The sequence below is a fragment of the Strigops habroptila genome, chromosome 8 (genome assembly GCF_004027225.2).
Source record: "Strigops habroptila isolate Jane chromosome 8, bStrHab1.2.pri, whole genome shotgun sequence".
NCBI lineage: Eukaryota > Metazoa > Chordata > Aves > Psittaciformes > Psittacidae > Strigops > Strigops habroptila.
This window is the reverse complement of record NC_044284.2, coordinates 36,631,856-36,656,916: the sequence shown is the minus strand read 5'-3', so window position 1 is coordinate 36,656,916 and position 25,061 is coordinate 36,631,856. Positions and strand designations below refer to the sequence as shown.

The 25,061-nt window shown below is 46.8% G+C and overlaps 1 protein-coding gene across 5 annotated transcripts in view; it reads right to left on the bottom strand.

Moving 5' to 3' along the window:
• LPP (LIM domain containing preferred translocation partner in lipoma) overlaps positions 1–23,546 on the bottom strand; it is a 344,655-nt gene extending 321,109 nt beyond the window's left edge. The window contains exon 1 of one of the 5 annotated variants that reach the window (XM_030495193.1): positions 23,480–23,546. The gene's annotated coding sequence lies outside the window, so the exon portion shown is untranslated. Of the gene's footprint in view, positions 1–22,511; positions 22,587–23,074; positions 23,134–23,479 lie in introns of those variants that run through there. The other 4 variants (XM_030495197.1, XM_030495189.1, XM_030495194.1 and 1 more) reach the window with 4 other exon arrangements.
• Between the last annotated feature and the right edge of the window lie 1,515 nt (positions 23,547–25,061).

Sequence of the window (25,061 nt, the reverse complement as noted above, 5' to 3'; positions counted from 1 at the left end):
ACTTTCCACATCCCTGTCCCCATCACCTTGTGACTGAGGTTCCTGCAGCAAGTCAAACAGGACCCCACATAATCTCCTTGAGGCACCCAACTGAAGCCTGCTGTGAAACCACCCTCCCCAGCAGCAAGCAGGGCCCAGCATGGTCCCAGATGGGCAGCAACCCACTGATGCCCAAGCAAGGCACTCCCTCCTGGCCACACGGTCACAGCCAGGCAGGACAGGGACAGCCTGTCTGGTCACAGCAATATCCACCAGAACTGGTCTGTCAAACTACTCCATTTACAACTGCATTTCTTTGTCAGAAGGCTGCAAAAGTCAATCTGGGTCTTTGAGAACAGAAATACCCAGAAGACAGATGTAGAGGACAGACCCAAAGTACTAGAAGAGCTCCTGCTCATCACAAGCCATGATGCCACCACCAAATCAGACCTCTTCAAGACATAATCTCAACAAGCATTTCCCATTGGAGAGCATTTCTCGAGATTTAGGCCCCCAAAACCTCAAGATCAGCAGAGCTCCTCTCTCAAAAGTCCCTCTTTTCGGCTGCCTGTACACATCCCTCAGCAAGGAGCACCTGAGAGCCTCACACCAGAGAGGACTACACAGAGGCTTAGAACAGTGATACCTTAACCGCACCAGCTCTGCTGAGCAAGCAGGCAAAAGATACAGATCTTGAGAGACAACAGCAAGTCCCAAAAAAGGGTCTGCCCCTCAGAGTCATATTCATTCCTGCTTTGGCTCAGGTAGGGAAAGATAAATGAGTGCACAGTACGGGCATACCCAAATCACTGCCATCAGTTCCAGCATCTTTCCCCCACTGAAGTCCCCAGAGAAATACACGCAAAGACTGTCCCTAAGGAGCCACCTCTGGGTTTCATACATACCCCAACAACCCTTATGGGGAATATCCAGGTGCTTTTACAACAGAAATAGTAACAGCAGGCATGTTTTTAGCTCTACAAAACTGAGGTCCTCCTAGTTCAGAGCCACCGCAACAGATGCTCAGTAGTCTGTGCACAGCTAATTCTGATCTTCATCTTGCAACAGGAAATCCCAGCTTTCCATCACAGTCCTGCAAGAGAACTGCAGGAAAGTCTCTTTGGTAACACAGGTTTACACTGCCAAGCTCCCGTCTGGCACAACTCAGCACGACTCTTGTGCCTTCAGATCGCCAGCTACAGCAGCCAAGACTTCAGAGTCTCTATACACCTATGTGTAGACATCTGCATCTTCATTTTTATGCCTAGCACAATACAGACCACTTATTTTAATGCACCATTTCAATAGGCAATTTATCATTTACAAGTAATTTAAAGCAAGTGGCCAAACAGCAGGAATCAGCTATCACAGTCAAAGCATTAAGTAAATTCTCGGAACAAACTACCAGAACCAGAATTTACTGAAAGAGTACATCTTTCACAGAAGATTGTTTTCTTTATTTCCTTCAACCAGTTTAATTTAATGCACAGCTCATAAAAAGCTGAGAAAGTGATCACAAGTTAAAAATGCCATCCCAAGCTGAAAGGAATATAAGGTGAGAGGCTGAGAGCTACAAACTCTAAAATCCTTAAAGACGTGGTAATCAGAAACAATCTGTTTACTCATTGGCTGATAATACCGATGCTGCATTATCAACAGTATTTAGCAAACAACTGGAGTATGGAAAACAAAGTTTCCTGTTTACAGATTTAAATCTAAAAGCAGTAGTTTAACACACCTGAATTTAAACATCAGTCCTCTGTTATGGTTTAAGCTTTCTTACATTGTTCAGATTTTTCAGAAATGGACAGTTTAAAACCTCTACAAGAACTCCAAGTTTCAAAGAAGCACAGTCAGCACTTTCATTAAAACAGGCAGCCCTAGCATAACTTTACAGTGGTCACTTAGAAATCAAAGTAGCCAGACGCCCCAGTCCCTTTAAAAGAAAATCTTACCCATGAAAATAATATCGTCAAGTGCTAATTACACTTCTCACATAACAGCCTGGCTGAAAGGCATCTGTTTTTCTGACTACTTGAAAGCTGCATTCACTTTGAAATCTCCTTTACACTTGAAAGTGTTACCAGTATTCAGAGCTTAACTTTTTTACTTTTTATTTGTTTTTTTTTAAATTGGTATGGCTATACTTGTAGAAGCCCAAGCATGAACTCCAGTTAAACTGAGATAAAGCAGCCTCACACTGGGATCCTTCGTTTCCATTCCTTTGTGGAGCAGATGGCCCAGCCTGACTGCCACAAGGAAAATTGTCATTTTAGCTGTTCCAGTCACCAATTTTTAAGAGCAGACAAGCTCCCAGCAAGTCAGCCATCAGCATGAACTGACACAGGTCCCCCCCGTATGATTGACAGGTGCGCATACAGGTCCCCAAATGACAACCGCATTCAATCTGACCTTTTCATTTTAAATGAAAAGTACTTAAAAGCTTGCCCTGTTCTGACATACATTTTTATGGGTTTCTTACACTGTGCCAATGAGTGAGGAGGTGGCTGGTCTCTTCTCCCAAGTAACAAGCGATAGGACAAGAGGAAACGGCCTCAAGCTGCACCAGGGGAGGTTTAGATTGGATATTAGGAAAAATTTCTTCACCAGAAGGGTAGTCAGGCATTAGAACAGGCTGACCAGGGAAGTGGTGCAACCACCATCCCTGGTATTGTTCAAAAACTATGTAGATGAGGCCCTTTGTGACACGGTTTAGTGGTGGCCTTGGCAGTCCTGGGGTAATGGCTGGACTTGATGATCTTAAAGGTCTTTTCCAACCTAGCCAATTCTAAAGTTCTATGAATATATCTGGTTTTGCTGGCCAAAGTCCCCAACTCAGAAATTTTACATTATCTCCTCTGCTTCCAGAGCCCTGATCCTCAGCCATTCTGGCCACCATCAGAACCGAGGGAGCTGTCTGAGACTTCCACATCTTCACACATTGGAAAAATCAGACCCCTTACATGCAAACCTCAATTCAGAGTCCAAATCTTACAAAGTTCAGCTTATATGCATGGATAGCTTCACACTTGAACACAGCCACCCAGAGACATGGATGGATCTTTCTATCCCACAACACTGACGCCGGCAGGATCTGGCGCTGACTGACAGCTTTCTGTGTTTGCTTCTGTGCTTCCCAGGTTTCATTTATTGAAATTAAACTACTCAATTCAGAAGTATGCCACTGAAGTTATCCAATAAAAAGATCACACAAGATGACAAAAGCTGGAGATGCATTTCCTCCACTCCGTTGCCAGCAGCAGCACCCGCTCAGAAAGCTATCAATACAAACAGCAACAGCTAATACACACGTCTGCTGCCTTTTGGTGTAAAGCAGTAACTATGTGAATGGCAAGTTTTGATCTGCAAGGAAGCACACACCCCTCCTATTTTGTACTCAGCACAGAGCCGCTTCCAAACCTGCCACAACCCCATGCGTCAAAAATTAGCTGTAATGGGACTTACCACTTCTGAACTCCTGGTCTGTCCCTCACACTGGAGGAAGGCTGATACTGGCTGTAGCATCGACTGTCAGCTCCAATGGGGAAAATCAGCTCCCATAAATGAGCAAACTCACTAGCAGCCCCTGAACGCTGCAGGGTACAGAGCCTGGCGTTAAAGCATCACCATACGTGAGCCCCAGGATCCTGCAGCAGTGGCACATCTGGCATCAGGGCCAGGGGTCTAATTTTTATCTTTGCTATCACACTTGATTTTCAGGTTTGTCCTGGTGTTCATAAAGTGAGACTAAAACAAGAGGGAAGGTAACAGAGCAGGAGAGCACGGGAAGAAAGGGGAAGAGAACACTCCAGCGGCACAGCAGCACCAAAGGGATGGGATCCAGCTTTCCCAGATGGAGACTGCTATACTATAATAAACTAAAAAAATCATTTGTAGCAGGACAGATTTAAGTGGTGGCTGAGGAAGCTGCAACACAGTCCTACCTACAGCATCCCAGCAGCCACCCTACTGGCTCCCAGCTAGAGCCACTGAGCAATGGCTAAAGACCAACCCATCAGCAGGACCAGTCATGTCGCACCCCCGTAACTTTAAATGCACAAAAACAGCTGGAAAAGAAGGGTGGCTAATGGAATGAGAAGAATCCGCGCATCTATGCCAGAAAGCCTGCAGGTCGCCTGCCAGACTGACTTTTCAGCAGCTCCCGATTGCTGCCAGCAGCACTGCCTGTGATTTACGTGCTTGAAACTGACACTAGGATTGGACCCTGTATTTTCAAGCACAGACTACCAGCCTCACACTGTTCACACTCCCTCAGTCCACTGGAAATAGAAGATTTTCAAAATAGCCTTTTTTTTTTTTTTAACTTCCCCCCACCATTTGCTCTCTGTGTTTCACTAAGGTAGTTGGAGATAGACCTTGAGCAAGAGGGGGCAGCTTCACTTTCTCACACAAATGCACCCCAGCTCATGCAGTATGAGCGCCTGGGTTTCAAAGAAAGGATAATGTTTTGCAATCCAAAATCAAACCACCACAACGCCATCCCAGCTCCTCGTCGCCTCTCAGGGAATGACCATCCACACCAGGCAGCATCAGCAGAATGCTGGCCTACCACACCTCCCGTGTCTTCAGGTGCTTGGTCAAGAAAAACAGACCAACAGTGACCAAGAGCACAATGGAGCAGAGGAAATCTCCTAGGGCAGAGAAAGCATTTTTGTGTGCTTTTGTTGTTTTATAAAGTTTTATAATAAAAGGACCATGTTCTTTTAACCCTTTTGGTCTTAAATGGCCAAAACTTGAAGGCAAAGGTCACCTTCTCCCAGGCTTGCCTGGATGTCATCACAATGAAACACTTGGCACCATGGCAGGCTCTCTTGCCACTCTTAAAACCAGTTGTAAATGAAACTTTCAGAACTTAAAGCCTACATAACCAGAAAGTCTTTGTGCTCAAGGCTTCTGTTTTATCCAGTTTTGGCCAAACCATTTGAAAATAGCAACAAATAACTGGCAGTCAACCAGATTCCCCATTCCTGTGCCCACTCTGTCAGGTTTGGTATTTTTGAAAGCATTAAAATACATCATGATGTTTAAAAAAGCACGATTGTCCAGGACCAGTATATGTCTCTGGTTTAAAAATGTCTGTCCCCTCCCTCCCCATCAATTCAAGGATGACCAAGCATTAGTATCTTCTTTCATTTTCATACATTAATAGCAAACTGCCCCAGTTTCAACCTTGGAACAAATACCTTCAGGTGGGATGAGCATGTATTAAGAAAAGTTTCTCAGTGCTCCCCTTTTCAAACAGCTGGTTCCTCAGCTGTTTGGAAACGTATACCTTGCGGGGGGGAGGAGAAAGAAAACCATTTGTACCAAATATAGAAAAAAATTCTGGAGCAATTACAACAAGCCTTAATAACTGCTTTTACCACATTTCAAAACTAGGAGAACCACAGATGCCTGTGGATGTGTCTGTCTTTTGAATAAGAAAGTACCATTACTGCCATCATAGATGGGGACCAAGACATACAGAAAATACATTAAAAAGCTGGTTTACTTCCTTAATTACCCAACTTCAGCTGGAAGCCAGGCTCCTCATTGAATCTGGCTCTTACCACCAAGGGAATAATTAAAAAACAAACAAAACACACAAAAAAAACCAAACACACGCACACACACAAAACCAATAAAAAAAAAAAAAAAAAAAAAAAAAAGCAGAGGAACTGTTTCAGGCCACACTTTACACTTTTCCTCCCTATGCTGGGAAAACTGGCTCACCACTGCAGAACCCCTGCTTCCAGGCACGAATGGCAGTGAGGGTGCTCTGTGCTGCCCTTGCTCCGCTGTGGGGTAACACACACATGCTGCACCATTACACGAAGCCAGCAGACCTTCACTGCAGACAAAGCCACTGCTCTTCTCCCCCAGAGGACACCTGAACATCATCACCACCACCTGTGGGGTGTGCAAGCCTCAGACTGGAACTAATAACTAGAAAAAAGGGACAGCAAGGGTCTCCAGTGCACACAACAATGGGAAGGAAAGACAAACCTAATGCCCCGGCTCAGCAGGGCTGCACACATGCCATCCTGCATCCACCAATAGGACAAGACACAGCTCCATGCACTTACCCTGCATGTCAAGGAGGGTCTTTCTCTCCCAGAGGTGACAGCAATGGGGATAGCAAGGACATGAGCATGCAACTGTCATTCTGCTTGCCAAGCACCCAGCCATATACACACTTCCCTCCTCCCAGCTAGGGCTTGGGCTCAAGCAAAGGCGGCATAGCTCAGACATCCCTCCACCACCTTGTGCAGGAAAACCACCACACAGATTTTTCACAGGAATTTTGCACATTATCCTCCCCCCAAATGCGCTTAATTGATTGCCTGTAAAAGGGGAATGTGATTTATCACGTAAGTGCAGGTATTGTCATGTCTTTCCTCTCCTTAAAAATTAAGGATAAAAAGGCTTTAGCCCCTCCATGCCATTTTATCTTGACCTAGAGAAATATATATGCTGGACTTGCACTACATTTCCTTTATTATTTGCCTACAGCACCAACAATGACTCTAAAATTGCATCCCTGGACCTGTATGATTTGGTTCACTATGACTGTGCTCCCCTTTCTCAGTGGAAAGAAAGAGGCTTTTAGTTTGCAGAATGGCAAAGCTGTCAATGACACATCTCTCAGCACCCTTACTGGATCTCATTAGTAGTCACAGGGAGAGATCACGCTTCTTCCCATGTACCTGATGGTTTTCTCAGCACAAGGTTTACTTGGCTGTTCTTCCAAGAGTTTGCCACATGACATCCTCCAACCTGCTGCACCCGAGTGCTTTATTTTGGAGGGGTACATACCTATTTGTTTGAAACTTCAGTTACAGTGTGTTTGTGCAACATCACACCAAAGGTACAAAATACTTGAGCCCAAGAAAGATCTCTTCAACCTTTTTCCATCTTGCTGGTGTGATTCAGTGAGTACCTAACAGCGTAACACCACCACCATACCTGTCCTCACCTACTCCTACTCTACCATACTAAGCTTGTCAGCAGGAATTTTGCCACCAGCACCGAAGCCAGCATTTACGTTATCAAACCAAGTGTTTTTATTTCTTCACTTAGTGACGGGGAAAAACAGAAAGGAACTGCAAAAGCTTTCAGAGACAAAGATCTCTCCAGGACTTGCCAGCTGATATTTTCAAAGACTGACTTGGCACAGTAACAAGGAAGCCAGCAACCAACGCGCAAGCAAGCAAGACCAGCACCAAAGCCAGCCATTGGCCAGGCTCAAGGAGCGTTAGTGACTGCAGTCAGGAAGATGAAAGGGAGAGAGGGAGAGAGAAGCCAGACTAGTACTGCACCTGTCACAAGAGGTACAGTCACGTGCCTGGTCACCGCCTGAGAAGGAAACAGATAGAATAAAATGAAGAGGGACTTCTGTGAGCAACCACAACATCTCAGACAGCAGCAGCCAGGCGAAAGTCAGCACTGGCCAAGACTGACCAGGCAGTGCTGCATGAGATACCACACTTGGCCTTCAGTCTAGAAACAGGAGACTCGCATGGGAGGCTGCCCCGGAAGAGCTGGCAAGTGAAGACTATGTCCTATCAAACCTGCAAATCTGCACATTGCACACAGAGGCTCACAGCAGCCTCACATAAGCCATTCGCCTGTAGCCACACGGGTACCTAGTTACTACACAGCTGACTTGATCACCAGGCCTTCATCAACATTCACAGAGACCAGAGAAGGTCAAGAGAGCCATCACCCAGGAACTGATGACAAAAGCACAGTGAGCTCAATGGGAACTTGACAGGCCAAGAATGACTGCAGTCATGGAGGACAGAGGAGAGCTCACTCACATCACACTCTTTTTCTGAGGCTCTCAAAGATGACAAAACCTTTGGCCTTTGATTTAACTACACTACTCTCAGAACAGGGGGTGGCTTAGGGACTCAATAAGGAACTGTTCGGCTCAAGGTCATGGGTTCATACCCTCTAAGTTATTTTTTCTTAGTCAATTAAAACACAGGACTTGATCTGCATTAAAAAAAAAACCTGTTACTAAGGGCATAGCCAGATACTGGCTTATGAAACAGGCAGATTAGGAAAATACAGCCCTTTTGCTGCTCCTTGCAAGACCTGCAGTGGAGCACAGCAACTTTGGGAATGCTCCCTGTGCAAAGCAAACTCACCCAGGGTAGCAAAGCAAAGGAGGGGACTACAGTCAAGCAGGCACGGCTGCCATGACCTCCCTCCAGCAGCAGGCTAGGCACACCCCTGGATGGAACTGATCCTGCCCCAGCCTCTGAACCTCGTCCTGGGAATCTTCTGTCTATCCCTGTCTATCCTTCTCACTGCTTTGAGAAGAGGCATATTCAGCCTGCGACCACTGCCCAGATGCCTATTTCTCCTACACTACCTGGTGCTCAGAGGCCAAAACCCCACCATACTAGATCATGCTACAGATAAGGAGCAAGGCAGGAGCCACTTAGGACCAGTTGAAGGAGGAGACCCTTTGTTCTCCTCTAGCTCCATGCCCAGCCCCAACAGTGACACAAACGTAGCAAAAGCAGAGGTCGAGCAAACAGGGAGGAGAGACGACACCTTCCACTATGTCAGAACAGCACACGAATCAAAGTTAATGTGTATCTGAAACCAATAACTGATAGAAACCAAGCTATCTAGGAAATCCAGCTGCTGCATTCAGGGTTCCCAGTAGTGAGCACAAATGCAGCAGTGCTTTTTTTGTTGGCAGTGGTTTTTAGCCCTTAGAAAGTCAAGATAAAAACGTGCTCTGGCAAGCAGGGTGCACACACTCACCCCAGCCACCTTTAGTGGCTTCCCACTGAGAAAACACATCCTCCCTCCAAATGCAACTATTAGGTTTCATAAAATTTTTCGTTACTCCATGCTTTTCCTATATTTACCTTTTGGTCCAAAAGCAGAGAAGGTATTCCAGCACAAACTCCCCATGCACCAGGATGGAGCTGCTGGCACTGCTGGGGCCCTCCCATACGTTGTGGCCAGGTCAAAGGTAGTGCAGTAAAACGGAGGGGTTTGGAAACAAACAGGAAACAAGCAGAGTTTTCTTCCATTCACTGAAGATGGTAATTTAGAGATGACTGCATATCCTTTTGGATTTTAATTAGTGGCAAACCAAGTCAACCTCGGCTCATGTGAGTGAGAAACTATTACAGGCTACAGATCCGCAGCCAAGGAAAGTAAATCTGTACCAGTCCACCTCCAGAATAACTTCTGATTTTCAAGCACAGTTACCAGGGGAATGAATAGCTTCTCCTGCAAGCTCCTCACTCAATTAAACTAATGAAGACAAAAAGGCCAGGCAGCAGCAGCCGGCAGCAAGGGCAAAGTCAAATGCATGCACTAGGTGCACGCAGAGCAACCACAGCAGGTTCAGAGTGATGAGGGAGAGGAGGAGTGGTCCACAGCCTCCATTGTTGCAGAAGATACCAAGGCTTCCGCTTGAGATGCTGAATGGCAAAAGCTGGTGGGATCTGTGCCCTGAGGAGATTTTAGAAAGCTTTAACTAAGAAGACAGAAGCCCACCCCAGTCATCTGTAACTGTCATCTGTATTTAATGGAGACTGACAAAGATCTGAGTGAGGAAACACCTAATAAAAGTCCTTAATTTATTAGTAATTCAGAAATAACCTATTGCTGCCCCACCTTCCACTCAGGAGCCTTATAAACTCTACCTGAAAAATCAGGACAGCCATCAAGCCAGAGCACAAAATAGAGGCCAGGAGAAACAAGTACAATCCTCAGCCCTTCTGGAATAAGAAAGCCAAGTGTGTAAAGCATCTCAATTATCTTCCAAAGCACCAAAAAAAAAAAAAACAAAAAAAAAAAAAAACAAAAAAAAAAAAAAAAAAACAAAAACAAAAAAAAAAAAACAAAACAAAAAAAAAAAACAAAAAAAAAAAAAACAAAATTAGGTGCAGCAGGAGCTTGGTTTTGGGCACAGTTGCTCTTTGCAAACCAGCTGCCTGGACACTAATGATCCATAATGAAGAGGATCAATTCCCGGTTTTTTTTCCTCCCCTTGTGCAGCTGAATTTCATTGAAAGGATGAATACAGACCTTGAGGGTACAGTGACATATAGAGGCCTGCCTTCCTCTTCACTCTTCTGTGATGTGCATCAGCTTCAATTTCTCTTTGGAAAGTAAGCCAAACAGCAAAGCTTCTGACCCATGCAACACGGAGCAAACTTTTCCCAATCAAAAAAGGCTGCAATACATTTATTACCCAAGATCTCTGAATACTCTGTACAGGCAAAGTTATTGCAGTTTCCTTGGTCCTCAGTGTATTATCTCTGGCAGCTGACTGGGGCTGCACTTCATGGTGGGATGGAGCAGGAACAGCCAAGACAGGAATTGCAAAACGCAGAGTCTAGAGACAACTCCAGAATAAACTGCTACTTCAGCAACATACATCCATGTAAGTTGCTTGACCTCAGATATATCGTGGAGCTTGCAACTAAATGTTCGCTTTGGGAATCGAGAATCAAGGAGGCAAGCAAAGGATTCAGGCCAGACAGAAGCATCATGCCTTCCATCAACAAAGAGGTGAGCATGTCAGCAAGCGGACAAAGGCGAGGCAGCAAGCAAAATCCACAGCTCCCTCCTTTCAATTGGATTTTAATAAAGTGTGAGCATGCAAACACAGCTAAATCCCCTTCCCCCTCAAAAACTAAAGGAGATTGTCTTTGATTTCAATGGAAACACAGCCTGGCCCTTGCAGAGCTGAAGGCAGCAGGAGCCACTGCTGTCATCCCAGCTCAGTGTAGTGGTGGCAAGTGTTCCTCAGAGCTGAGCCTACACAGCCATGAACACCCGCCAGCGTAGATGGGCTCTTCCAGCAGGTGTTACTCAAATCCTGGGCATCTCCCTAGCAAAGGGCAATGATATTTAACTTCCTTTTGGGCACAGAAGGCTGCCAAACATCTGTTGGGATTAGCTGGTTCAAGTTTGTGAAGTCCACATAAATGCTGTCGTAAGGAAGGGGCTGACCTATTTATGGATGTGAATGCTGGACTGAGACCGAAACCCACATACTGTATTTGCACATATGGCTGTATCTCCCCTGTCGGATTTTACTGTGTGAAGCTAGGATGGAGGAACAAGTTGTCACCTATAGCTTACAGCCCACTTCTGGTCACTGCTAATTTAAGTGAGTCATGCTGCTCCCCTCCTCCACTTTACTCCATCTAATTGCACAACTGAGCCTTGTTAACAAGCTGTGCTACTGCGACTCTGCTGGGAGCCCCCAAATGCCATATGGGTTGATCTTTGCGGGACAAACACACCTTCTCTCAAGCCTCCATCCCACTCCCTGGAGCTCCACCAGAGCTGCAGGTCACAGACTCTCAACCCACAGATCTCAGGCAGGCTCCCAGACACCAAGCTGCAGCAGATCAACCACCCAAATTCTTTGTGGCAAGGGACTTCGCATCAAGTTTCACATTTCTCTTGGGTGTCCCTCCCTCCCACACAGGCCTCCTGTGAGTAAGGACTGAGGAATGAGACCATGAGCATGCACAGCTCAGAAACCACAGTGATAACCAGCCATGTGGGAGATGAACTCCCCAGGCAAGACAGGGAAGAGCTCAAGTAGGTTTCAGATGGAATCAAGCGCCTTTGTTAAAGTGATTATAGGTGGCAATGCCTTGCAATGGCACTGCCACAGGAACCGTATGTTCCCAGGACTCCGAATTGCTTTGCACCAAGTTGCAAGTCCTAGACATACAGTTTTGCTCTGCCAGAAGCTACTGCTCCCCTTTCCTTCACAGACACATTTCAATACTTATCAGGTCTCCACCTTAGTCACATTCTGCTAACACACACTTTTTACATCCTTTTCATCTTCCCTTATAATCAGTCTCTATGAACCCAAGTCAATTGCTCTGCTCTTCTGTCACCATTCTCTGCTTTATCTCCATCTCCTGAGGCAGGAGCTCCTCAGACTCAGATGCTGCTTCACAGGTGCAGTCTGTGCTCTCTGCTCAGGTTCACAGAACTTCAACACACATGGTTTGGTAGACTCACTGCTTCCCTTTGGGTAGTGGAACAAGTGGCAGGCTCAGCCAAGATGCTACAGGTCAAATTTAGAGATATGGACAATGCAAGAAAACGTTGTCCATGGGGTATGGAAGCAAAAACAAAGAGAAGGACAAACAGGAGCCCAGGAGCATACCAATACCATACCCAGGCTTTCTTGCGTCTTTCATTAGATAGGCCTCATCTTGTTCTAGATATCAGGAGCATCCGGAACCAATTCCATTACACGCCAGGTAGAATGTGCATAACTAACACACACAGAAAATATTCTCATCCAAGCAGATGCATCTACCAAGACAGCTGGAACTAAACCAGATGAACCAACATGGGATTTTCTGATAATACACAGCTACCTTTGTACATCCACCTCCACCTGTGAAATTGGGCACACCCTTAATCAGGTAGGAATCAAATCATGTGAGACATGAGAAATTTATCACAAGCTGTTACAAAAACCCACCAGGTTGCTTGTGCCTCACTGCACTTTACCTTCACAGGCAGACAGCTGCCCTGAACACAAAGCTGGAGCAGATCACTTTCACTAGGACTTCTTGCAAATGAAAACGTGACCCAAGACCTAAAACATCAGCTCAGGCACACAAATGCAGGTAGACTGGAGGCTTGGGCTATGGTATCCAGGGAACCAGGGTGGTATGGATATGTGTATGACAGCCCAATAAGTGCCCTGACCCTAGACAGAGTGCTGCTCTACCAGCACAGATAATCATTCATTCACAGAGCATGAATCCTCTCTTTCACCCCATGGTATATCACAGCAAGGCAATACACCAGGAGGTGCAAAGGTGCCAACCCATCTGCCCTGCATCCTCAGAAAGATCCAATACCCACCCGTAAAAACAGTAACCACAAAACATTGCCCTTAGGTCATGTGTGCAGTGAGGGGATGGGAGCTAACTTCATGCAAAATAACTTACAAATGAACCTACGCTACAGGGATCCTTGTGCATAGTAAGGCAACGAGCTCTGCTCTCGTAGCTCCTTCTCCTCCCTCTCTACGATGCAATCCTTAAAACTTCTCCACTGACTTCCCCAGCCCCCGCACACCTCAAGTTCACAGCTCTCCCACACAGCAGAGCAAAATACACCATGCAGAGCCACAGAAGGAGAAGCACAGGCACTCTGTAAGCTGACATCCTTTCACCCAGACTCTTTGAGTACCTGGGTAGGCGGAGCGCCTTGGAAAGCCATGCTCATTTATATTGTTTTAAGTTCACCTGCTGCTCTGGCCTCATTCCCAAATCTCGTATGCAGAGGGAGACACTCAAAGAGGCATTACATGCCAAGAAGCGCTGCGCTTATCCCACAGTAACACAGAGGTCCAAGGCATTATTCCTAACTTCCAAAATATGCTTCTGCCCCACAGTCCATCAATTAATGCCGCTATTAAAGGCTTGCAACCTGTCTGCTTCACCCACAGTATGATCTCCTGCACTGTATGAGGCTGACTCTTCGTTACAGCAAGACCACAGCCACTCTGCACACTACAGCACTGTTTCAGAAGAAAAAAAGCAAGACATCTTCCCAGGTAACTTTAACACTTTTGCCTATAATTTCTTCCCCATCTGTCTACCTTGGGATCAAATCAGGATTCAGATACAGGAGAGCATTTAAATACTTGCTTGTCTTTAGGCCACAAGCAGCTGCAGAGAGTTCAGCTGGATTACTCATACACTTAGGCAGAAGGTTCACCAAGCCCTCCTTAAATGGCAAAGATGCAATGCTGTGTTTTCCAAGCTCAGCTCTGTGCATCCCAAGGAACCCAAGAAGGAAATGGATTCTCTGAAAAAGCATTGAAGTGGAACTCTGCTAAGGAAGGCATAATTCTCATTCTCCCAAAAAATAGCCTGCAGGAGCAGAAGTGATAGAAAACCACCACAGCTTTAAAGGAAGCTTAAACTACCCTAAAAATGGCAGTCTTACTGTACACTGGAAAACAAGCAATTTAGGAAGCCTTCAGCTGACAATATGAAGTACTCATTACCCTTTATTCTACTCCCTGAAATATGTTTTTATACATAAATACCACCTGGACCTTAACCTCAATTTTTTGTGGCTCATTCTTGGACCTCCCCACCACCACGTTTCAATTTCAACAGCATTAAGCTGCCCTGGTTTCTAAATGCCAGAGATAAAGACTAGCTTCCATACTAAGCTAGGCATTTCAATACCCATGCAAGATAAGTACAGGCCTTGCCCCCCAGTCAAGGATGATGATGATGATAACGCTTAAGATGCAGGTAAAAGCAGAAAAGATGGGGGAGATGGACTGAAAGATTGGCATAACTGCAATAAACAGTTCAGAGTAATCTCCAGAGTTGGATGGAAAGGATGCTAAATTCAGCCTAATTACAAACAATTCTTCTCAAGCGTCTCTGGTATAAACCAAACTGGTATAAAACACACTCCCAGGTAAATGGACTGAGCATGCATGTGCGATAGTGTTAAGCAAGCACACTGTGAAGCTCTGGAGGCTTCACGTGGAAGAACAATGAGGCCAGCAAGATCCTAAAGACTTCAAATCCTCAGTTTATATAGCTATATGTAAATAGCCATAAACTGGTTGAAATCAATGCCATTATTGCCATTTGAACAAGTCATAATCTGGCTAAAAGTTGTGTAAGAGGCTAAAGGTTTTAAAAATCTCAAAGACTGAATTTGTAATTTCTGCTGGGATTGCAGGAAGACTTCAGTGTTCTGTTGGCCTCCTTGTTTTATTTCAACTTGTTTTGACATGTTGCTTTGGTTACTGTGTGCATAAGCTAAAAATTTAGGTGCTTAAAGTGTTTTTGTTGTTGTTTTTCTTTGCAGAAACTTGCATATAATCTGAAAAACCCTGAAAGTTTTTTAAAATAACTTAAAACATTATTATTTATAATTAAATGAAAGATACGGAAAGCAGATTCCACTCATAAGAAATTGAGAAAATTTCATCTTTATAGATCAAAGGGAGTAACATAAGACTATCTGGTGCTGAAATCCTGTTTATGTCTTAGTATTTGTAGCCCAAGATATAATTTTTTCATTAAAGGAGAGGAATATATATACATAATAGGGAGAGCTGGGTATGTAAGTGGGAGATAATGAACACAGAACACAAGTACTGGATATACTGGATTCTGTACTGTGAGAGTGGTGAGACACTGGAACAGGTTGCCCAGAGAAGGTGTGGCTGCCCCATCCCTGGCAGCATGTTCAAGGCCAGGTTGGACAGGGCCTGGAGCAACCTGGTCTAGTGGAATGTGTCCCTGCGCATGGCAGGGGGGATGGAACTAGTTGATTTTTAAGATCCCTTCCATCCCTAACCATTCTATGGTTCTACGATTTCTCTGATTATATTATGACTGCAAACTAAAGAGAATAACCTTGGTATAACTAGCTTTTTTCTCCTAGATTTCAGTGTCAGGGATGACACAAGACTCCTAGTCCCACTCTTCTCCAATCCCATCAGTAAATTGGCAGGAATAATTTTCCTTCACCTTGGGAAGGCACAGTCCCTCCCAACTTGCAAAGCGCTCCACTGAAAGAGCAAAGAGCACTCCAAAACAGCACAAAAGGAAATTAATAATTCTGCCTTCAGTCCCAAGTCTGAATAGTAGATAGTAAATAAGGCTTGGGGCCACACATTGTATAAAAAGAAAAGAAACGGAATGAAGCTCATTAAGTACCATCTTCCATTCTGGGCAAAAGAGTTAGGTACTCTGGCAATTAAAGTGGCTATACCACAATACCTGCTTGCAGGGGAAGCCAAATTAAGGTTCCATCAACAACCTTCATTCTGGCATTTCATAGCTTTGGAGCACTTGGACTTTGGAACTCTAACACCATTCTTTTAACCAAGGTCACTGCTTGTAATTAACTACAGGACTGTCACGTGGCTGCTGCAATCACTATCTGGTTCTCTTGGGAAATCCAGATTAAAGGCTTGTCTTGGCCACAGTAATAGCTTGAAGTATCTCTCAAGATTTGCCCAAACCCATGAAAAGTAAATCAAGTCTCTACCTCAAGAGATGACGTGTGTTAAATTCAAGCCAGCTGATCTCCTTCAGCCAAGCTGAAAGAGGAACACTGCTGAGATCCAGGCAAGTGAGGCAGGGGAGATGCAGCAGCTGGAGTTACAACCACTTATCAGCTGCTAATCCAATCACTCTCCCAACCCAGACACTGCAAGCCACATACTGTCTGGGAGACTCCTCACTTTCATTCAGGCTTGCCTCATTAAATGGAGTAATTCAAGTCTGTTAAGGTGGGGTAATAAACTGCTGAAAGAGAGAGAGCTCCTTAGGGTACATGCATAGAGTACAGCAAAGATGCACACACGTGCATGTTACTGAGACATAAACCACTACAGTTGGGGCACAATGAACACAGCAGCTGCTGCAGGACTGCCTGCATGTCACCTGTAAATCGCCCGAAGTTTCTCTTAAAAAAAAAAAAAAATAAACCCAAAAAACCCCCCCAAAAGCCCCCCAAAAAAAACAAAAAACAAAAAACAAAACAAAAAAAACCAAACAAAACACCACACACAAAAAAACCAAACAAACGAACAAAACAGAACAAAAACACACACACAATAAACCCTCACCAACCTGAGCCTCTCACAGCCAGCCACGTGACTGAAAAAGCCCTAGAGGAGATATTTCAAATTTACTCTGTTATGCTTAACTAAGGTTTGGAGCTGGACCACTCTTACCTCATCATGCAGCGCATCCCTACCCACCCCACTGGGTTCCACAGCCCCCTCTTCAAGGTCTGCATCATGATCTGTCAGACTCCTCCATCCTGCCTGCCTTCACCTAGCTGGCCAGGCTGGTCCCACAATAAAACAACTGGGTCCTGGTTCCTCAGCAGCATTACAGCATACAGTTGTGCAGCCCTGGCAGAGGCTCTCCAGCTGGAGATCAGGAGCATGAGCAGAGGGAGACAAGGAGATGACTGCAGATCTCCGCCATGAGATGCAGTGGCCTAAAAGGGGAGCAGGGGGCGAGTTATGAATTCATGCATAAACAAGACCTGACTGTGTAACTCAGAGCTAACAGGGTAGTTTACTAAATGTTAATTAAATCTTCAGTGCCTGTTTCCAACTGTGGAGATCAACTTATTTTTAAATTACATAAGCAATAAATGCTTAGATGAACTTCTATTAAATTTCACCCAGTGCATGAAGTATGTGGGGTTTTTAATAGACATTAAATAAGACAGTTATGGCAAGTTAGTTGATACTTTATTACCTAAAGATAATGGCCATATTAAATCTCAACTAACTATTCCACTGGTGGCACAATCATCTACGACTTGGCAGAAGTTTGCCTGCTTTGAAGCATCACTGGGCAGCGGTAGCAACAGGAGGAAAGCAGCCAAGTGCTGAATGGCACCTACTTAGAGGATGCTCAAGTGCATAAACCCACTTAGGCACAAAACAGAATCCCTCCCAGCCAGGTCTGGAAACCCCAAAGAGGGCTGATAGGCTATCACACAGAAACAACGCCAGTAGAAGTCAGCTTTTCTGTCAGCATACCGGCCCCCCTAAACTAAACAAAACAATTTATGGGGTTACTGAGGAATCATTGTGTTACAAGGTTCCCTTACAGCATGAACAGCAACAGAAAACATCCTCCCTAACAGCCTGCAACACTCAAATGCCTGTAACTTTTTCTGAGAAAAGGTTATCAGCAACCCACAACTCCACTGGTGTTTGTTGTCCTTTCCTGATCATATTGCGATAGTTTGGGAGTGCTTCTGAGTGACTCACACCTGTGTCACTGTCACCCACAGATCCCAACAGCAGATATTGACAGTCTAAAATGATAGAGACTTGCTGACAGCAACTTAAAAATCGTATTTTTTTACACCAGTTCTTGTACTTGCTCAGAACGTGATCAAAAGCAGCTCTTTGAGATGAAAGCAGAATCTCCACTGAGGTGTCTCTACGGGTAACCTTAATCACACCAATTAAGTGTGGGTAGCAGATCTGGGGTTTTTTTCATATTTGGATTGGAAACATCATGAGCCCTACCTGCCCTGCCATGCCCAGAAGCAGGAGGAATGGAAAGAGCAGAGCCCTGCCCCCTCCTAACCCCCACTTCTTGGGCAGGCATAAGCTCTCAAAAAGCTTTTAAACTTTGTGGGGTTTTTCTGGTCTGTGGTTTTCAGTTTGATTTGTTGTTTTCTTTTCTCTGTTTGTTTCTATTTTACAAAACAAAAAGGTCCCTAAATTAAAGAGAGGAAAACATAAAGCTCTTCAAGCTTTACTGATGCTCTCCCTCCAGCATCCCAATGCACATGTGAAAGCCAATCTCTCCACCTTCCCTCCAATCTCTCCACTGGAACCGTTGTTCATAAAGTTATTTGAAATCCTGTATTTTCCTGCTTATAACCCACACTCTTTAAAGGTATTGTTCCTTGCAAATCTGTCCCTCAGATAACCCACATCCTCAGATAAGCTATGGTTTCCGTCTCCTCCACTTCTGCCCGCTTTTGAAGCATGGCTGCAGTTCCAGTAAACTCTCTAGCTTTTAGCAGAATTACCCTGCTACGAGAGCAAGAACAAGGGCAGATGATGAAGCTATCAAGGTAGGAAAGCAGGCTGCAGAGGAGAGAAAGCAAGCAAGAGCATCTCTGTATTGCTCACACGTGCACATAGCAAACAGAAGCTGAATCCCAGACTTCTGGCTGGCCACATAGACTTGGTATTCATCTTGCTTCCCTGAAGGCTTCTCTCCATCAAAACAGTAACATACCTAAAAAGCACAGATGTACATAAAGGAAACACATATTTCTTCATCATCCAATGTCATCTTTAAAGCCTCTCCACATCTTTAAATGCATCCACATGGACTTCAGTCCACTTGAAGGAATTACCAGGGCTGCCACAGACTGCACGAGGAAGAGCATGGTCAACCTGCCAGAGGCAAAACCCAGCATGCTCTAGGGCCAGCCAGAGCAGAGCATGGGGGTGCTGCCCAAAGCCACATCAGGGCTGGAAGAGTTTATTAAGAGAAAGGCAGAGCTGTGTGGGCTGGGCTTTCAGAAGCTTGACAAGCAACAAAATGCCACTGAGAATGCATTGTTCACACAACCATGATGGGCAAAGGAATAGAGAAACCACTGCGGGCACCCTGAGGGTCTATGTTTCCACAGACACGTGGAAACTGTCTTCTTGCAAACAATTTGTCATCCACCCAAGCTACTGCTTTCCTCTAGCTACAGTCAGCAAGAGACATTTCAGAGAAACCTGCACAAAAGAGCCTCTTCTTTCCAATTAGATATTTACAACATAAGAGGCACCACCACTAGCTGATAAAACTCTGAATGTACCTGACATTCACACAACCGTCCCATCTCCTTTGCAGACTTGGCTAAATTCTTGTCCTCAGAAACATTCTGCATGATAAATGCCACCATTTAGTTACATGAAAAAGCACTTAATTCTGTTAATTTTGAATCAGCCTCTTTCACCTTGGCTTGCATTGGTACAAAGGAACAGAGAACCCTTTTCCATAGCACTCACTGTTTCTGTGACACCCTTCTAACATGTGTCCTTTTTGTAGGAGCTACCCCACCGGTCAAACTCGCTCGGGTTTTTCAGCTTCCCACCATTTTTACTATCCGTCTCCAAAACTGCATACACCAGGCTTCACTGATCATAAAGGAGTTCACTCAAGTTTTATAGTTAGACATTACACCAATGAACACAAGCAGGGATTTTAACAACATTCTGGCTTTGAAATTAAGCGAGTGGTGTCTCCACTCTGACCATGAACCCCCACACCATAATTTATACTACAAGTTATAATTAAAAATACATACTGATGATCATAATATATATGTAAAAGCTCTCTAGATCCATTGATACTGTAGCTGACACCATTGGGTGTCTTGCAAAACTCACTAATCCAGCTCTAGAGCTTCACTCCTGAACATTCTGGAGAAACAACTGCTTTGGCAAAGGATACATACCTGAATCTGCCCTTACCTTATTTGAAAGCTTGAATTACACTGCACCAGTTCCTCATTCTGGTAAAACAAAGCACGTTACCTTTTACTTAACACAGCACAGCTGAAGATGGTATTAGACCAATGCAACTCTGAGGTTTGATGTGCTCCATAAGTTTCCATGAGACAAGGCAGCTAAACTGCACAGGAACCTGGCATTTTCTGTACCCTAACCACAACTGTCCGAAGACAGGATCTGAAAACCACTCCTGGCCCACCAGTCTAGAGGCAAGTTTGTGTTGGTTTGACCTGGTTTCACTACAGCACATCAACACTTTTACTCCCTAAAGCTCAGCAACTGCTTGTCCAAACACTATCTAACAGAAGCAGACTAGACTCTGCTTCAGAGCTGGAGCCTCCACCAAGACAGGCATGCTCACCAGCATCCTGCCCAACATCCAGGCTGATCTTCAAACATGCTCCCAAAGGTGAAAAATCTCACCTTGGTGCAATAGGAATTGGAGCTTCATTCCCAGCTTGGTACCAGCCTCTCTGCCCAGCCAGCACCAGCCACAATGGGCAATAAGGGCTTGCATTGCCTTATATAGAAGGAGACATCTGCACAACAGCAAAAGCAGTAATGCCTGCTGACCCAGGCACCATGGAGACTGCACAACAGCAATTCATAGCAGTTTGGGGCTTCAATGAGACACAGTTTGAGCTTTATTTTCCTGTATGCATCCTCCATTTCCACCCAGGAGTTTACCCAGCAGCATACAAGGGCTACACACCTCTGACTGGGACTGCTGGCAACACGGAACACATGCACAGCCAACATGTTCACGGCCTCCACACAGCACACACATGGTGGGACTGACTTCTGGGAAGAAGGCCTTCCATCCACAACCAGGCACCTCTCTTCAGCCAAGAGACCTCCAAAAAGCCTATGGTGACCTTCAGCAACCCATATGCTCTAAAGAGGCCCTCCAGCTGCAGGGCTGGGAAAAGTACCTACACAGACCAGAGGACATCTGACAGCAGAAAAGCCCCCAGCACCATTACTGATGAGGACATAGTGCTGCCACTATCCTGGACCAGGTGTCCCCAACCTGGCAGCTTTTCCCAAAAATGACCAACATAAGCTGACGCAGATGGAAAAAGAAAACCTGAAGAAAACAGTTAAAGGAAAACCATATGTGAAATTCAACAATGAGAGGGCAACAGGCCTGAAGCCCCTATTAGCAGCACCAGCATCTCAAACACAGTTGCAGGCAGGATTAGACACCGAGGGTAGGGGCTCACTGCCCTGTAGCTCTATGGCCACCACTCATACTGTCACCTGCTGCCGGCCCTTCCCAGAGGGAAAAACCCTCCAACAACGGCTAAACAACTGAAAGAGGGGAATAACATAGCTAATAAATTTTGGAGCAATAGGATGAAAGGTCGTGGAGCGGGCAGGGGGGAAATGGAGCAGGCCAACGGGCAGAGAAAAGTTTTCAACAGTAATCTTTATCTGTAGACAGAAATATTTCCCAAAGAAAATCACATATTCCAGAATATTATTTAGCCTTGCCTGGGCCAGTCCTGCTGTAGCCAGGATGGGGATAACCAGAAAGTCCCTCACACCCCCAAACTGTGCTGCTACACATCAGCCTGGGTTACAGATAGGACAGTGACCATCATTTTCCTATGTGAACACAGCTGCATTGTTAACATAAAGCTGAAATGCTGCATCCTGTTCCTTGGCTCCACATGTTCACCCACCTTCCTAATATCCCATATCTGTAATTTTACTTGGTGAGCCAGCACCAGATATCTGTATCACCCAGCTCCCAGATATCCAGGGACTCCCCACTCACTCTCACATCTTGCCCCAAAAAAATCACTCCTGGAACATATAAGCACAAACTCAAGAGGTAAATGAGGAAACAAAGAAATTCACAAATCTAGAGTGTTTCAAAAAACTGAACATTTCCATGTGAGTCCCTGCATTTCACATGGGCCAAAACCACTCTGTACACATGGGACCAAGGTGTTGTGGATGTCCAGGAAGACACATTAGCAAGCCTGGTAGTTCCCGCAAGCTCTTAAAGCTTTCATGTATCAATCACCTAGCAAAACAAAACGCCACACAGGAAACCAACCCAAAAACAACAAACAACTGGGCCACAGAACTAACTGAGAGAGGCATAGAAAACAAACAGAGAAACAAGCAAGAAAAATAATCAAAATGAAGCAGGAGAATCCCATGCTCGTCTGTTTCACCAGCGGGGCCAAACTGCACCTCGAGGTACAGTAGCCAGAGCAATTACGGCAGGAGTTTCTCCATCAACACCTCCTACTCTGGGGCACTGCCTTCTCCCCAGTGCAGCCCCAGGGCGTGGAGAGTGCTCCCGAACAATGGCAGGAATAAGATTTGCCTGTTCAAAAGGGGAGGGCAAGAGAAGGGGGAGGGAAAAAAAAATAAATATGTATTTAAAAAAAAAAAAAAAAAAAAGCCCTGGGTGACGTAAGGGTGTGGAAAACTTTTACGTCCTTACCTGCTGGGGGAGGGTGGGCCTCCCTTGGCGTATAAAAAGCTGCCAGGGCTCTACTCAACTTGTTATTTACTACGGAGCCCCGGGCGAGGGGCCGGTGGGCGCCAGGTGCGGTGGGGCAGCGCTTCAACCGCCGTGGGAGGGAGGGAGGAAGGGAAGGAGGGAGAGATGGATGGAGGCAGCCCCGGCCCGGGCCAGGTGCACCTGCGGCCGGCAGCACCGCACCGCCGAGCCCTGCGGGACGCCGGCCCGCGGGCAGCCGCGGCGCGGAGCAGGGAGGCGTGCAGCGCAGCCGCTAAAGTACAGGGGAAGTTTCCCCCTGCCCCGCACCCTAGAGCTGCCCCCGCCCCGCGGCCGGGCTCGCACCGCACCGGGCCAGGCCGTCCCCCCTCCGGCGGCCGCGGCGCTCCGGGCGGAGGGAGGAGCCAGGCGCGGCCCCCCCCGGACGGCCGGCAGCGCTTCCCGCCCCGGCCGGGGGCTCCAGCTGTTGCACAGCTGCCTCAGCGGGCGGAGGGGGGGAACCAGGGGGAGAGAGGAAGGGGGCAAGTTATTATCTGCAACAATACCTCGGGGGGAGGAGGCAGCGGAGGCGAGCGCGGCGGCGGCGGCGGGAGGAGGTGGCGGGGGGAGGTGGGGCCGGGGGCGGTGCCACGGTCGAGCCCGGGACCGCCCCGCCGCGCTCGGCCCCGCCGCCGGCCCCTTCCGCCCGCCGGCCCCTTCCGCGCCGTACGACGCTCCCCTCCGCGTCCCTGGGCAGCCCCTCCTGCGCTCCATGCTCAGGTCCCCCCACCCCGCGGCCCGCCGCATACCCGGCATCCCTCCGGGCGGCCCCTCCCGCGCTCCGCCTTCCCGCATCTCTTCCTCCGGTCCCCAGGAAGCCCCTCCCGCGCACCTCCGCATCCCCCTGGCCGCCGCGCTCCCGCGTTCTTCGTCCCTCCCTGCGGCCCCTCCGCGCCCCGCTCGACCCCTACCTCCCCTCGGGCGGAGGAAGAGGGGGCCGGCAGTCCCAAGCTCGGCGGGACGGCCGCGAAACAAAAAGCGAAAGTGGCGGCCGCTGCCTCCCGCTCCGCCGGGCTGCCGCGCTCTGCCCGGGGCTGACGTCAAGGGCCCAAATTCCTGCCTTTCCCTGCAGGCAGATTTGCCCATGTAAGGGCTGGGGCCGGGGCGGCCGCGCGGCGGGAGGGGGCTGCGCTGCACGCACGGCGGGGGGCGGCAGCTACCGGTACCTCGGGGGGACGCGGCGGGGCTGGAGGCAGCCCCGACCCTGTAAGAATCACTCTCCTGCCCTGAAACCCGGGGACTTCGGGGGGTGTTGGGCCCAGAAATGCGCACCGTGCCTTGCAGTTTTGAGCTTTTCACACAAGTTTTGTTCAGGGCTCCCTATGGCGTTTTGGGTACTTTTCCAAGCAACTTTATCCTTTGTCTTTTCCCAACCGGGGTGCATAAAAAGGAGGGGAGAGGTAAAAGGTGCTCGGAGTCACAAAGGAGCTGCCTGCTCAGAGATTCAAAGCAAAACCTGTCGAGCATACTAAGGAGAGGGAGAAGGGAACTATATTCTGATCGCTTTCTATTTGATTGCTTTGTGGCCATTTATAAGGACTGCTATTAAAATAATTTGGGGTTTGAGTGTGATTGTTTTTCTAATGGAATATTACCCTTAAAGTAGCTGTTGGGTATCTGCATTTGCCCTGAAGAGGAAGACAGGAGGGTTATGTTGCATTCAGGCAGAGGGGAGAGCTGCCAAGCCATACTCATTTGGAAAGAGATTTTTGGATGAGATTTTAGGCACTTCAAATGTATTTCGTTTTGACAATAAAGGACTTTGCTGTGTACTTTCAGAAGATGTTTACAATCTGATCCCATTACCAGCTTTAATGTCCCCGGTCACAGGGAGGAAAGTTTGCCCATAAGGACCCAAAAAAGGACATTAAGTGCCTAAAAGACTTCAGAAGCTGGAGTACAGAGTTGTGATCCAGCCTCCCTACCCTTTTCCCTGGCTGCCAAAGTGTCTAAAACAAGCAAGTGCACTCCCACATTTTCCCAGGAGCTCTGGCTGATTGGAGACCCCAGGAGATACCACCCCTTCCCTGGCAGGCCCCGCAGCAGGGGAAGCATGATATATCCCAAATTCAGTCCCCAGTGCAAGTCCCCTGTCTGTGGTTGATTTGGTGTCTTGCATTGGCCCTCTGTACCAGGGGTGCTAAATTCCCCCCTCCCAAGGTATGGAGAGGGCTGCTGGGGCCAGATGCTATCTTAGAAGCACTGCAGCTGAATCTGCATGAGCCTGTCAGTCACAGCCACAGACGTTTTCTAAGCATTATGACTATGACTAGAAATACCCTAGACTTGTCATAGCCGCCTACCCTGTGTTTAAACCCTGCTGAGATCCAAAACCAAAGCAGAATAGTGCATGAGTCACCAGGGCCCCATACTGTAGGTGTACCTAGAGTGCCAATGGCATTCTGTGAACATGGCCTGTTGTGAAAGACACGGGCATGGCTGCTTTCTAAAGCACTGGTGGATGAGACCGTAGCACCAGCTGAGCAGCCAAAG